This window comes from Littorina saxatilis, linkage group LG11, assembly GCF_037325665.1.
Source record: "Littorina saxatilis isolate snail1 linkage group LG11, US_GU_Lsax_2.0, whole genome shotgun sequence".
Lineage (NCBI taxonomy): Eukaryota > Metazoa > Mollusca > Gastropoda > Littorinimorpha > Littorinidae > Littorina > Littorina saxatilis.
In genome coordinates, this window is record NC_090255.1 from 4,918,529 (window position 1) to 4,932,493 (window position 13,965).

General features: G+C 41.0%; 1 long non-coding RNA gene across 1 annotated transcript; it reads right to left on the reverse strand.

Annotated features, from left to right (window-relative positions):
• Positions 1 to 4,063: 4,063 nt before the first annotated feature.
• Positions 4,064 to 13,439, reverse strand: LOC138979459 (uncharacterized). Its single transcript, XR_011460041.1, has 5 exons — positions 12,403 to 13,439; positions 10,791 to 10,904; positions 9,841 to 9,946; positions 8,934 to 9,086; positions 4,064 to 7,156 (listed from the first exon to the last, which is right to left on the reverse strand). It is a non-coding gene; the product is annotated as an uncharacterized lncRNA (long non-coding RNA).
• Positions 13,440 to 13,965: the final 526 nt, after the last annotated feature.

Below are 13,965 nucleotides of genomic sequence, written 5' to 3' on the forward strand. Positions count from 1 at the left end.
AGCATTACTCCAAAACACTTATGGGGGTAAACAGGTCTGCAGCACAACTACAAATGTAGAAATGTCGTCTGCATTTTGTATATTTTAAAAGGTTATTTTTGTGCACAGAACATACATCTGCAGGGAGGTTTGGAGGGTGAAGTTAGGATCTGTTAGGAGGCATACAGCATCACACTCATTTTGTGTGTGTGTATTTTGTGTTGACAGATAAGACACTGTCATTCCAGCAGAAACCTGTGATGATGCACATTTTATTGAAGTGACCAGCTGAAATTGTATGTACGTTGTTATGAAATTGACAAATGATCCCTGCTTTGCAATCCTGGGTTAATGATATTACCAAAATGAAAACGTGGAAGAAAAAGTGAGTGTAAAGCTATTCTTGTGGTGGTGGTGGTGGTGGTGTGTGTGTCTGGTTAGTGTGTGTTTGAGTGTGTGTTAAACAAACAACGACAAACAACACCAAACCTACATCAAACAAGCACAACAAAAACAAATTACACAAAAAAATGGCAAAAATCAGAATATCAACTGAGAAAAAAAAACCGTGGCTGAATGCAATACTTATTATAACTTAAAAAGTAAAAGTGTGCGTGTGGATGTGTGCGTATGTTTGAGTGTTTTAAACAAACAACAAACCTAAATTAAAGAAGCACAACAAACAAACAAAAAACCTGGCAAAGTTCTGAACATTAACACAATGCTGCTGTCTGCTTTGAGGGGAGGAATAAAATGACTGAAGCCGGACTGCCGAGAGGAGGAAGGAGGGGGAAAAGAACACGCAGACATGAAAACACACACAACTCCATGACAGATAAACTGCTTATGTTCAAAAATCAAGAATATTTAAGCGTGCACACACGCACGCGCACACACACACACACACACACACACACACACACACACACACACACACACACACACACACACACACACACACACACACACACACACACACACAGACTCTCCTCGTGAAAGTAAAGGTAAACTCGAACTTGAAGGTAAGTATAAATGTTTGATATGGAAGAAACCTGTGATAAAAGTCTTTGTATAAATCATCGGTACCAACAAAATTCAGTTGCCACAACGCGTAAAAGGACATACTGTAGTTTCAAATTAGTAACAATCTAAGCCATTTTAATCAGCACTGGTGTCCGGCAAGCACTAACAGATACAACAGCACGTGTATGCATCTTGAAGTAATAAGACCTTGAAGTAGGCCTAGAGTTTACACTATGCATTATGTAATGCTTTAATTCAGCTGCCTAACTGTGGAACTTTGCAAATGTGTGAGGACCGTTTCACAAAACAGACAAAACACCCTCTCAGTTATTTACACAAATCAGTTCCAGAATGTGCGTGTTCCTTTTCCGTCTCTACAAATTAATGTTATCTGGGGGGAAAACGAATCATTGTCGCTTCCGCCCTCAGTTATAATTGCCTGAGCATAATAGGAAATGCAACAGGTGTAGTCTTCCGCCTGATTTTTAGTCAAGATATTTCGACACAGAATGTTTCTTTCTTTTTTCTTTGTATGTTCACAAGCTCACATACAATCATTTATGCAACACTGACAATAAGACCAGACCAGAGTTGTGATTGAAATGGGCAGTTTATTTAATAAAGCTCCAGAATGAATAAAAATACATGACAAAATAAGGTGGTCCCGCTGTACAAAGCCGGTTACCAAACACACACACACCAACACACACAAACACACTCACGCACGCACACACACACACACACACACACACACATGACACACACTGACACACACACACACACACACACACACACACACACACACACACACACACACACACACACACACAGAGTAACATTGTACAACTTACTGTCACATTCAAGCGGGAACACCAAACAAAACGTATCATCAAATGAAACAACATTTTAAGTGGTCAACTGAGCAGATGACCACAAACCACACTTGAAATCTTCACATTTTAACACTTTCTCCTGTATCCACAAAAGTCATTTATGCTGACTAGATAATGACATAATAAAATGACATCAATAAAACCATTCCCTTTTTTATTTTAAAGAAAAACAAGAAAATTAAAATAACGCAAAGAACTGATGCTCAGTAAGGTTGGGTATCGATCTCAAATGTGTGCATAGCTAATTACATGTAACCGGCATGGACTGGGGCTAGAATTGGCCTTTCTGTCAGGCAACTCGGCCTCTAATTGGTTTTATATTGTCTGATCCCCCTCCAGAAAAAAACAATACCATTTGCCCCGTGCTTCTGCGCCCACAAAAAATATTCGGGAATAAGAAAAGTTCAAATTTTAGGCACCCCACATACAACCCTAATTGTCAGTCAATTACTTTACTGCAATCAACGTTGATTTTAAAGTACCATGTCATTATTATTTTGGAGATAGATTTGAAAAAGTCCATAATTGCAGACTGCGTATTGGTATGAGTGATTTGAATTTTGATTTATGTCAGCGGCACCTCAAGGAATGCCCCAAATGTGAGTGCGGTTACCCAAGGGAGACTGCTGAGCACTATTTGTTGCATTGACCCTTGTGTAGAGATGTACGATTATTGTCAATTGATAACTGATTATAAGTTTATTGAAATATTATTGAAAGGCATCCCGCAATATTCCCGGAATGTCAATCAGACCATATTCATAACTGTACAAGAATTTATTAAGACAACCAGGCATGTTCCGTACATGAGCCTCTACATTTTATTCACTGTAATGTTCATTTGACACTGTCATGAGACAAATGCTGCCTGACCAATTGTTCTTCGTAATTTCTCTCGTGTTTTGTGTCCTTGTTTCGACTTATCGATTATGGCCCAATCGTTATGTAATTTAGTGCCATTTTCGCCGATCACAAAATGTATTAACTTTGCGTGTGTGTCTTCTGTGCATTTAATATTATTGTGACGTGACCCACTCTTCCAACATTTCTGGCGCTCCAAGTCTTCGTCGTCCTTTTTTCCCCCCTTATGCTGAATTCTGTTCTCTCGTACCCCATTTCTTTTTGTTTCTTGTTTTTACCCCCACCAAGTTTTGTACTACCACCCCCTCCATTTTTTGATTGCTTGCGCATCAGGTTTGTCTGTTTGTTTTCGTTGTCTGAAATGAGTAAATGTATCTAGTCCGCCATCATGCTAAACTTTGTTATGTACATACCAGGATGACTTAAAATAAGCATTTATGCTTGAGTTATCTTAAAAAAACAATGCATTGTTTCTGTCATGATAACAAATTGAATAAAGTTTTGTAAACCAATGGACTGATTATAGTTGACCCTGATATGTGATTACGGGATAGTGTCACATTAATTTATTTCTACTTTCACTTGTACTTTTGTACTTAAAACAAATCACTGAAATGTAAAAGTTATTATTTTTTCCATTGTGAAGTGTCGTCAGTCTCCTCAAGGTAATGCAGTCAAACTCAACCAAAAGTTGGAGGGGCTTCTTCATACTTTCAGTGTGTGTGTGTGTGTGATTTCTTTTGACACTATGCACGTTTGTATATAACCGCCTGTGCACAAAAAGAACATAATCGAATCTTATCATTCATTTTCGCTTAATTGATTGATTGGTATGCATGTTTCTAACAGTGACCGTTACCAAAGTGAGTATAGTGCGCTTCCCAAGCATAAAACGGTGCATGACTCTGGATTTGCGTCTGAGATATTGACACATCACTGTGAGAAAAAGCGTTAATGAAAAAAGAAGACTATTTATTTTCCTTGAGCATTATCTTAAAGTGGTGTGCCAAAAACTTTTAAATTCAAAAATTCAATATTTAACTTTAGGAAAAGCACTGTAGAGAGAAAACCACGCTTGTGTGTTCAGAATAGTCTCCATGTGGTATCAATATAAATGATTCAAATGTATGGAAGAGAAGCTGTTTCTGCTGGATTAATACACACACACAATTGTGCACTCACACATAAGCACGCATGCATGCTCTCACACACACACACACACACACACACACACACACACACACACACACACACACACACACACACACAGAAACAACAAATTCATTATGACAAAACCAAATACGAAGTCCTATTTCACAAATTTTATATCTTCTCCTTTTCACCATATACAAATACAGTCACGGAGTACATTTATAAGGCCAAATTATTAAGAAATATTATTTTCTGTGCTTGAATTACCCAGTGTGTAGCATGATCACCACGAAGGTACAATTCACAGAAGTTGAGTAATCACTTTACAAAACCCATACCAGTACCACATTGTTATGTTAAATCCTATTTATATTAACCCACACAAATAGAAGAAGATAGCTTTGTGAAGACTTTCATTTTCCAACCAAATGCTGTTCAAAGATTATTCTTTCTTTCTATATTTGGTGTTTAACGTCGTTTTCAACCGTTCAAGGTTATATCGCGACGGGGAAAGAGGGGGGGGGGGGGGGGGGGGGGGGGGGGATGGGATAGAGCCACTTGTTAATTGTTTCTTGTTCACAAAAGCACTAATCAAAAAATTGCTCCAGGGGCTTGCAACGTAGTACAATATACTACCTTACTGGGAGAATGCAAGTTTCCAGTACAAAGGACTTTAACATTTCTTACATACCAATCAATATGAGGCTTATATTGCGCGTATTCTGTGGGTACAGTTCTAAGCTCGGGGATTTTATTTTAATTTTATTTTATGCAATTTATATCGCGCACATATTCAAGGCACAGGGATATATTTATGCCGTGTGAGATGTAATATTGTTTTACACAATACATCACGCATTCACATCGGCCAGCAGATCGCAGCCATTTCGGCGCATATCCTGCTTTTCACGGCCTATTATTCCAAGTCACACGGGTATTTTGGTGGACATTTTTATGAAAATTTATCTATGCCTATACAATTTTGCCAGGAAAGACCCTTTTGTCAATCGTGGGATCTTTAACGTGCACACCCCAATGTAGTGTACACGAAGGGACCTCGGTTTTTCGTCTCATCCGAAAGACTTGAACCCACCACCTAGGTTAGGAAAGGGGGCAGAAAATTGCTAACGCCCTGACCCAGGGTCGAACTCGCAACCTCTCGCTTCCGAGCGCAAGTGCGTTACCACTCGGCCACTGACACGATACACCAACACGATATTAGCACTCCAGATTTTTATCTCGCAGTTTTTCTGAAGGACTTTGCATTTGAAAACTATTCTCAGACAAAATATGAGTTTAAACTGCAAGTACATGTACAGGGAGTCTGAAGGGTTCAAGTCGGATGAGATAGACTACTGTTGTGGCAATCTTCGAATTTGAAAATAATTTTTTTAAAAGAGTAAAACTCATAGTTCTTCTTCTTCTTCGCTCATGGGCTGAAACTCCCACGTTCACTCACAAATTTGCACGAGTGGATTTTTACGTGTATGACCGTTTTTACCCCACCATTCAGGCAGCCATACGCCGCTTTCGGGGGAAGCATGCAGGGTATTTTTGTGTTTCTATAACCCATCAAACTCTGACATGGGTTACAGGATCTTTTCCGTGCGCACTTGGTCTTGTGATTGCGTGTACACACGAAGGAGGATAAGGCACTAGCAGGTCTGCACATAAGCAATGACCTTGGAGATCAGAAAATTCTCCACCTTTAACCTACCAGGCGGCCGCGATTTTGACTCATGACCTTCTGAATAGGAGGCCGATGTCTTATCCACAAGAACACCGAGCCCGTCCAAACTCCTAGTAAAAACAACAACTGCAAATCTGGGAGCAAAATGTAAACGGTTACAGTTTCAACTATCCTTCCCCTTTATATCAGCATTTTTGGAAACCTAAACGAAAGAGTATTCAAGAACAACAGTCACGGATTCAGATTTAAAAAAACAAATGGTAACTATGCTTTTTGGAAATTCTTTCTTTAATTGGTGTTTAACGAAGGTTATATCGCGACAGGGAAAGGGGGGGAGATGGGATAGAGCCACTTGTTAATTGTTTCTTGTTCACAAAAGCACTAATAAAAAAAATGCTCCAGGGGCTTGCAACGTAGTACAATATACTACCTTACTGGGAGAATGCAAGTTTCCAGTACAAAGGACTTAACATTTCTTCCATACTGCTTGACTAAAATCTGTACAAACATTGACTATATAAGAAACACTTAACAAGGGTAAAAGGAGAAACAGAATCCGTTAGTCGCCTCTTACGACATGCTGGGGAGCATCGGGTAAATTCTTCCCCCTAACCCGCGGGGGGTCTTTTTGGAAATGCGCTTCAGACAAATGCCTTTATGTTACTCACAGCAAAATGCAAGAATAATTGGGGACCATATGGGATGGGGCAAATTGGGAGGGAGCAATTCGGGACACCACCATAAATATCTACCAAATATTTACAAATAGCTATCTTAGTACATGCATAACATGCTGTACCAATACACAATTTCTTTAAATAACTATGTAAGGATTATTGGCAGTCTCCCGGAGCATGTTTCACGCTATCCTGCGATCAGGACAAGCGACTGACTGTGATGTGTATGCTGTGCGGCGTGCGCTACATAAGAAACCTTTTTTTAAATTTGTATTAAATATAATCACCTGAGCCACGAATGGCTAGCTGACAGCGGCTATCTTTTACACAACAAATTCTGAACTGTGATGAACTCGTGACCGCTGATTTTTAAAGGCAAGGGGTATCATATTGTGCGCATGGCATACACATCCAAGTTGGTCGTTTGTCCCGATTGTGGGATACAGCCCGTCAGAGGCGTAGAGCGTGCTCGAGATGTTTTGAAAAACCTGACTGCAGTACAGGGATTTTTACACCTCCGGACTGCTGATAATCCTAACAGAATTATTTTCCAAAACCGTCTATTGCCTTGAAAGCAAACCTGGAATTTCTGATGCGAGTTGCCAGAAAGAAAGTTCACTAACAAGATCCAGGCCAACACCACCCCCCCCCCCCCCCCATCCCCCTAAATAACACTAAGGAGTGAGGTGAGCTTAAATAACTAATTAATTAATCAATCAATAAATTCTCTGCTGAAATCCCCAACTTCGCGCATCGAAGCTATGAAAAACAGGACACTGCCACGTTTCCATTCAGCTAAACGCCACACCATTTTCAAGAGGGGATGTCTCAGGAAGAAAGATGTGACGCTCCCGATTCATATGTTTCAGAAGACAGCCCACCTGAGAAAAAGAAGAACACAATATAGAAATAATAACAACCTGTCAACCACAAATACATTAAAGTTTTTCAAACAGTTCACTAATCCGACAAACTCATGCTCGTTTCTGGTGCATTTGATAAAGCCAATTACGGGTAGATGCTAGACAACAGCAAAACCACCACCACATAACAACACAAGATTGTTTATGGTTGTTTACAGTCTCTTGAACACAGGAGTCAATCGAGACCATATATATAACAAGAAGCATAAACAGGGTTCCTGCAGGGCAGAGCTGATACAATTCAAGGAGTTTTCAAGGACATTTCCAGGACCAAATAAATGCTTTTCAAGGACATGATTTTCCCCAATTTAATGCAAAGCACCAAGCTTACCTTCAGGAAGGGAAGCAACTACAGGTGACTAGTAATAGTTAGTTCGTCTGCTTTAATTTGTTTTCACTCGATCTTTTATTCTCCCAAAATGTGTGTACTGTATTTGACGAAAAAAAAGGGGGTTGCATTTTTTTTTAAATAAGACAAGCTGCTGACGAAATGTATAGGCAACAATTTGGAAAAATCAAGTACTTTTCAATGACTATTTAACAAAACTCTATTTTCAAGCACTTTTCAAGGCCTGGAAAAGGTTTTCCAATTTTCAAGGAGTTTTCCAGGGTTCAAGGACTCTGTACGAACCCTGCATAAAAAAGCACTTCAGTTTGAAACCCAGGTTCAATGTAGTAAATGATATTGCATCAATGTTCCATCCATCCTCAGCACTTTCAAAACCAGTTTCTTCTAGGTCATACACACCTTTTCCTCGATTGATCCACAGTACATCAGATCGCTATTGTTCTTTTTATGATTTGCACCAAGGGAATGATTAACATTTCTGTCTTAGTCATATGTAACAAGCTTTAAGCAAAAGCATAATATTCTACACATTCACATATTGTAAGGTTGAAGGGGTCTATGTCGACCAAAAGAAGGTGTATTCCCCATAGCCATAGGTGTTTTCCCTGTGTACCGGGAATACAGTTGGATTTTCTGTAAAGAAGTATAATATCGTACAATCTTGCGCCAAGCGCGTGACTGCGGTTAGATAGGAGAATCTATTTAAAATCCTGAATTCGCGTGCGGCATCCAATCAAGCAAAACATGCTTCGACCGTTTATCAAAACGGATTTAGTTAAAGAAACATCTGCACCCCCACCCCCAACAGCCTGGTATTATGTTTTCCTCGCTGGTACTCTCGTCCATTGAATCACTTTCACAAGCTTGAAGTAACTCCATGGCGTCTAACGGAAGTATATTCCAGGCATGAAAACTGAAAAGAAAAAAAAATACTGAAAACAAAATTCGAAGGAGCGTAGCGCCAAGTTTCGCAGGCGCGTAGCGCCAAGTTTCGCAAAGCGCCAAGACTTCTAGGGAGGTCCGGGGGCATGACCCCCCGAAAAAATTTTTTTCAAGGGTGCAATTTGGTGCAATCTGGGGCTATCTGAGCCTTAAAATTGGATTCAAACATGGCCCCAAAACTATTTTACTATAACTATGACTAGGAAAAAAAAAAAAAAAAAAATAGAAAAATTAAAAAATTAAAAAAAAAAAATTTAAAAAAAAAAGGAAAAATACGGAAAATAAAAAAAATACGGTTTATTTTTTTCAAAAATACGGAAAATACGGAAAATACGGAGAATTTTCATGCCTGATATTCCCTGTATATGTACAGGAAATTAACATACAGGGAATACAGCCACTGTTGGTCGACATAGACCCCTTCTAAAGTGCTGCAGTAGTTACCTTTCCCTCCAAGGACCAAGCTGTTCATCCACTGTAGGGCTGACCGGGGTTCCCCCTTAGCAGAGTGAGTGGCGAATCCTGGCTGATAAATTTCCTTTCATTTTCCATGAATGAAGAATACCAGCTGGGTTCTTTTATTCATGGACCTGTGTTCTGCAACACACACAAATCAGCCACCATCTTGTAAATATATGTAAAAGAAAGCAAGTGGCAATCTGAATAACAGAATACAAAATGATCAATCCACACAATCATACTTCAGCACTGAAAGTCCACAAAATGAAGCACTGCTAGTACATGTACTTCTCATAATTTACTGAAACTTTACTCGTCAAAACAACCATTTGTTTTATCAACTTTACTCGCATGTGGCGAGTAGATTAACATTTCTACTCACCATTTACATGATTTTTACTCGCCATGGCGAGTAATTGAAAATACTCGCCACTTTCAGGCCTGTACTTGTGCATGAGATGTGTTTACCATCCATATGCCCAGACCATGCGCTCTTCTGTTGTGCTCAGAACAGTAAAGAGTTGCTTGCTGGGGTGGTTGTTCATAAGTTAACAGTTCACAAGAGGGCACAAACAAGAGCAAAAACACAGGTGCCTGATTCAAACTCATTCAAATGCAGAACCTTATTTTTGCATGAACAGAGTAAGACATGATTCTTACATAGCTGACCCTACCCCTGGCAGAAAAGTGCTTGAAATTGTCCATGTGGTCTCTATTGATCAGTACATTTGATGCGTATTTGTGATACATATATACTGATATAGAGACAAGTAACAAGTGGACATTTCCTCTGACACCTCTACCATTTGTACACCTGCACAAATCTCCTGCCATAGACTACAAAAGGAAAACATACAAATCAAAACAAACACAAATTTAACCTAATGTTTACCTTTCAGCAGCAGAAAAGGCTGTGTTTTCTGAGGTGTCTCAGAGTAAAGCCACGGTGTTGGAGATCTATGCAAAACTAGGCTGTAGGCAAGGTCCAACATCTTTAGCTGCACACACAAAAAGAAGAAGCAAGAAATCACATGACATAGATGACATTCCTCACTAGTACAAAACCACAACTACACTAGTCAACTACCAATGTAAGAATCATAGTCCTGCAAGATTACCCTCTTAAAAAGTAAGATTGCTTTCATTCAAACACTACCGTGGGACCAAACTCCCCCCCCCCCTCCTTTTTTTGAGTTTTTCCTACATGTGTGTTGATGTTTCCATTAATTCCAAGCCCTGAAACTGTGAACTTGAGATCTTTATGTATGCACACAGTCACAGGCTTAATAAGCTATTCAGAAACCAAGCAGAGTCTGCACAACGTCAATTCTGAGAAATAAATCCCCACAACCGGTTTCAAGGCCACTATACCGACTGAGCTATTGCTTGCCATGCCAACCTCCACCCCCATTTGGAACATGCACAACTAGTATACCCATACACATGTAATAATACTGCTTGCCTTCCTCCCCCACCCTCCAAATCAATAAACACTAAATGTATGCAATCAGTAATCTTTTAGTTAGTAGTTGACTACCATCACTACTCTCTCCACACCCACCCACCCTCTTGCACACCAGCGACACACCCCCATCGCCCAATCATTTCCATGATTCTCTCTGCCATATAGTTATCCTAAACACTAAGATTATGACACATTTGTTTTCCAATTAGGAACATAAAAAATTACTGTAAAAAAAATGTACAATCATGCACTCTCTGAGTCTGACAAGAGAGTGTGAGAAAAGTCAAGAAAGCAAGACATGTGTGACATAACTAAATCTTCTAATCTATTCCTGAGATTTACTCTTGACAGCTTAAAATGGAACCTCATGCACTTACTGTTCTGAATTGTAGAAATTTCTTGTAGTTATAGCAGCAAAGGCAGTTTTATTGGGTACCACCAGGTGTCACTCTGTCATCATCTGATCAAGCATTCAAGCAAATGGTTCAGCACTGAAACAGTAAATAGCAAGAGTGTACAGAAAAATACACAAACTTTCTCATTAATTTGTATCTTCAACTTCACATTATTCATAAATAATGATACCTTACTTTGACTAAGTTTGAGTAGGATTAACACCATGCAGAGCCAGAAGTTAACTTGAAATAAAATAACTATACGTTACTCAATACTGCACTCAATGAGTCAATTGTCAGCAAAGGTGATAATCAATGCAAGGTAAAACCAAAGGATGCAACTCAGTCAGCAATTGCAAAAACTACATAATTCTATTTCTAATCAAGCTGTCAGTTTCATTAGCTATCAGAATTCAAAACATGTTCTTGTTTTTGTTGTTGCTGTTGTTCATGACTACATTAATGTATCTCAGCATTTCTAGTTTCTACACTATAGCCATTAAAAAAACCAAAAGAAGTGTCCCAATGTTAAATGAAGCGCTCTTGCAATTAAGTCACAATTGTTTGCAGTTGCTGAGAAAAGCTAATAGTAATAGTCCTTACAGTAAGTTGAGTAACAAATTATAAACAATTGCTGTTAACACTCATAGTACAAGAGAGCAAACCACTGCAAAACTATAGTCATTTATCAATGTTATGCTTGCCATCCACCCCCGACCCCAAACCTCTCCCATATTTTATGTACATCAGACTAGTATTCTTGTTAGTTCATTTCAGCTGTAACAGTGACAACACGTTTGCACACTACAGACCTGGAAGTGGAAATGTTAACACATGGAGTGCTAAATTTCAGGATACAATCTGTTTGTTTGTTTGCTTAACGCCCAGTCGACCACGAAGGGCCAATCAGGGCGGTGCTGCTTTGACATTTAACGTGCGCCACACACAAGACAGAAGTCGCAGCACAGGCTTCGTGTCTCACCCAGTCACATTATTCTGACACCGGACCAACCAGTCCTAGCACTAACCCCATAATGCCAGACGCCAGGCGGAGCAGCCACTAGATTGCCAATTTTAAAGTCTTAGGTATGACCCGGCCGGGGTTCGAACCCACGACCTCCCGATCACGGGGCGGGCGCCTTACCACAAGGCCAACCGTGCCGGTCATACAATCTGTTTCAAAGTACAAACACTGGCAATCGGAGAGAACAGTGTTACTGTAAGTCTTTACAGTAACATCAAACAGTATCCCCTCTTTTTGGTAGTACAGTGGAACAACACTTTTAATATCCCCTGATTAAAGACTCCCTCCCTTTTAAGACCCTGTTTTCTCAGATTTGTCTGTCCACAACCTCTCTATATTTACTCTCATCTCAAGACTTCTTCCTTTCAAGACCTGATTTTTTCAGATTTGTTTAGGTCCTAAAAGGAAGGGGGGGGGGGGGGGTTCGATCGACTTTACTGGTACCGTGAAACCGAAAGTGACCAAGTCATCAAGGGCACGTATATTCCTGCTGCTCTGTTAGCACCGATCATATTTTAGAAACGTTGCACTCTGTCGTCAACACGAATGTAGGAATAAAAATAGTATTACCTTCACCAGCTGTCTCCATGGAGTCGAAAGACCATCGGCCGGTTTGGCTCGCTTGTGCCATTCCTGGATGAAAATTGAAATGACCCTGGCTGCTCCGTTCTTGGCATCAATGGCAGTGCAAAAAAAGCGAATCCCGACTCCCATCCAGGATAAGCTGTACGGCACGGCGGCGTCTCTGCAGATGACCACTACATTTGGACGATTTGGACTGGTCTACACGTGTTGCGACAACAAGCAGAAGAAGATACAGATAAGGTGGCGGGAGTGATGTCCCTTCGCTGCAGTGACTAAAAATACAAAACTATCTCAAAATAAAAACACAAGGAACGGATGGGTAGTTAAATTTGTGACAAAAGAAATTAAACGTTCAAATGACTTACCACCCCCCTCTGCTATGTCAGTTGCGAGTATGTCAGTATGTGTTTGTGTTTGTGTGTGTGTGTGTGTGTGTGTGTGTGTGTGTGTGTGCCCGGCAGTGTGCCCGTCAGTGTGTACGGTACGTGTGTGTGTGTGTCAGTGTCATTGCCGGTGTGTGTGTTTACGTGTGTGTGTCACAGTGTGTGTGTGCGTGCGTGTGTGTGTGTGTGCCGGTGTGGATGTGTGTGTGTGTATTGTGTGTGTGTGTGTGCGTTCGTCAAGTTGTGTGTGTCAGTGTGTGTGTCAGTGTCGATCAGTGTGTGTGTGTTCTAGGCCAGGGGGGATTCCCAAGGTTCCTGGGTTCCGGAAGCCCACCCACCCCCCTTACTGACTCCACAAATGTACCTTTTGCCTTTTTCTTTCTGCGAATGTATGTATTCATTTGCTAATTTGTTCGTTTGTTTGTTCGTTCGTCAGTTTGTTCGTTCGTCAGTTCGTTCGTTCGTTTGTTCGTTCGTTTGTTCGTTCGTTCGTTCGTTCGTTCGTTCGACAGTTCGTCCGACAGTCCTTCAGTACGTCCGTCAGTCCGTCCGTCCGTCGGTCCGTCAGTCAATCCGTTCTTCAAGTTCAGTCCGTATCAATAAATTCCTCTTGTGCAGGGCCCAATACAGGGGAGAGGGGGGGGGGGGGGGAATTCCTGTTGGTGGGACAACCCCCCCCCCCCACCCAGGCCTAACTGTGGACCTCCTCCAAACGTTTGACAAATGCCCTGAAAATGGGCCAGATTGCACACAATTATTGTTTATTGTTTGCTTGTTTATTTGTTTGTTTGTTTGTTTGTTTGTTTGCTCGTTCGTTCGTTCGTTCGTTCGTTCATTCGTGGGTTGGTTCGTTCGCTCTTTCGTTCCGACCTTCGTTATTTCCTTCGTTTATTCGTTCCTTCGTCCTTTTAGTCCGTCCGTATGTCCGTCCATACGGTCCGTCCGACAGTCTGTCTGTCAGTCCATCAGTCCGTCCGTCAGTCCGTCCGTCCTTCAGTCTGTATCCGAATAGATTCCTCTTGTGCAGAGGGTTGAAGGAATACCCTGCAGGACCGGATCAGGAGGGGTTACCCGTAACGCCACCCCCCCCCCTCCCGCCGCCCCCCCCCCCCTCCCCCCGTCCCTCCGTCCGTCCATCGATCGGTCCGTCCCTCAATCTGCCCGT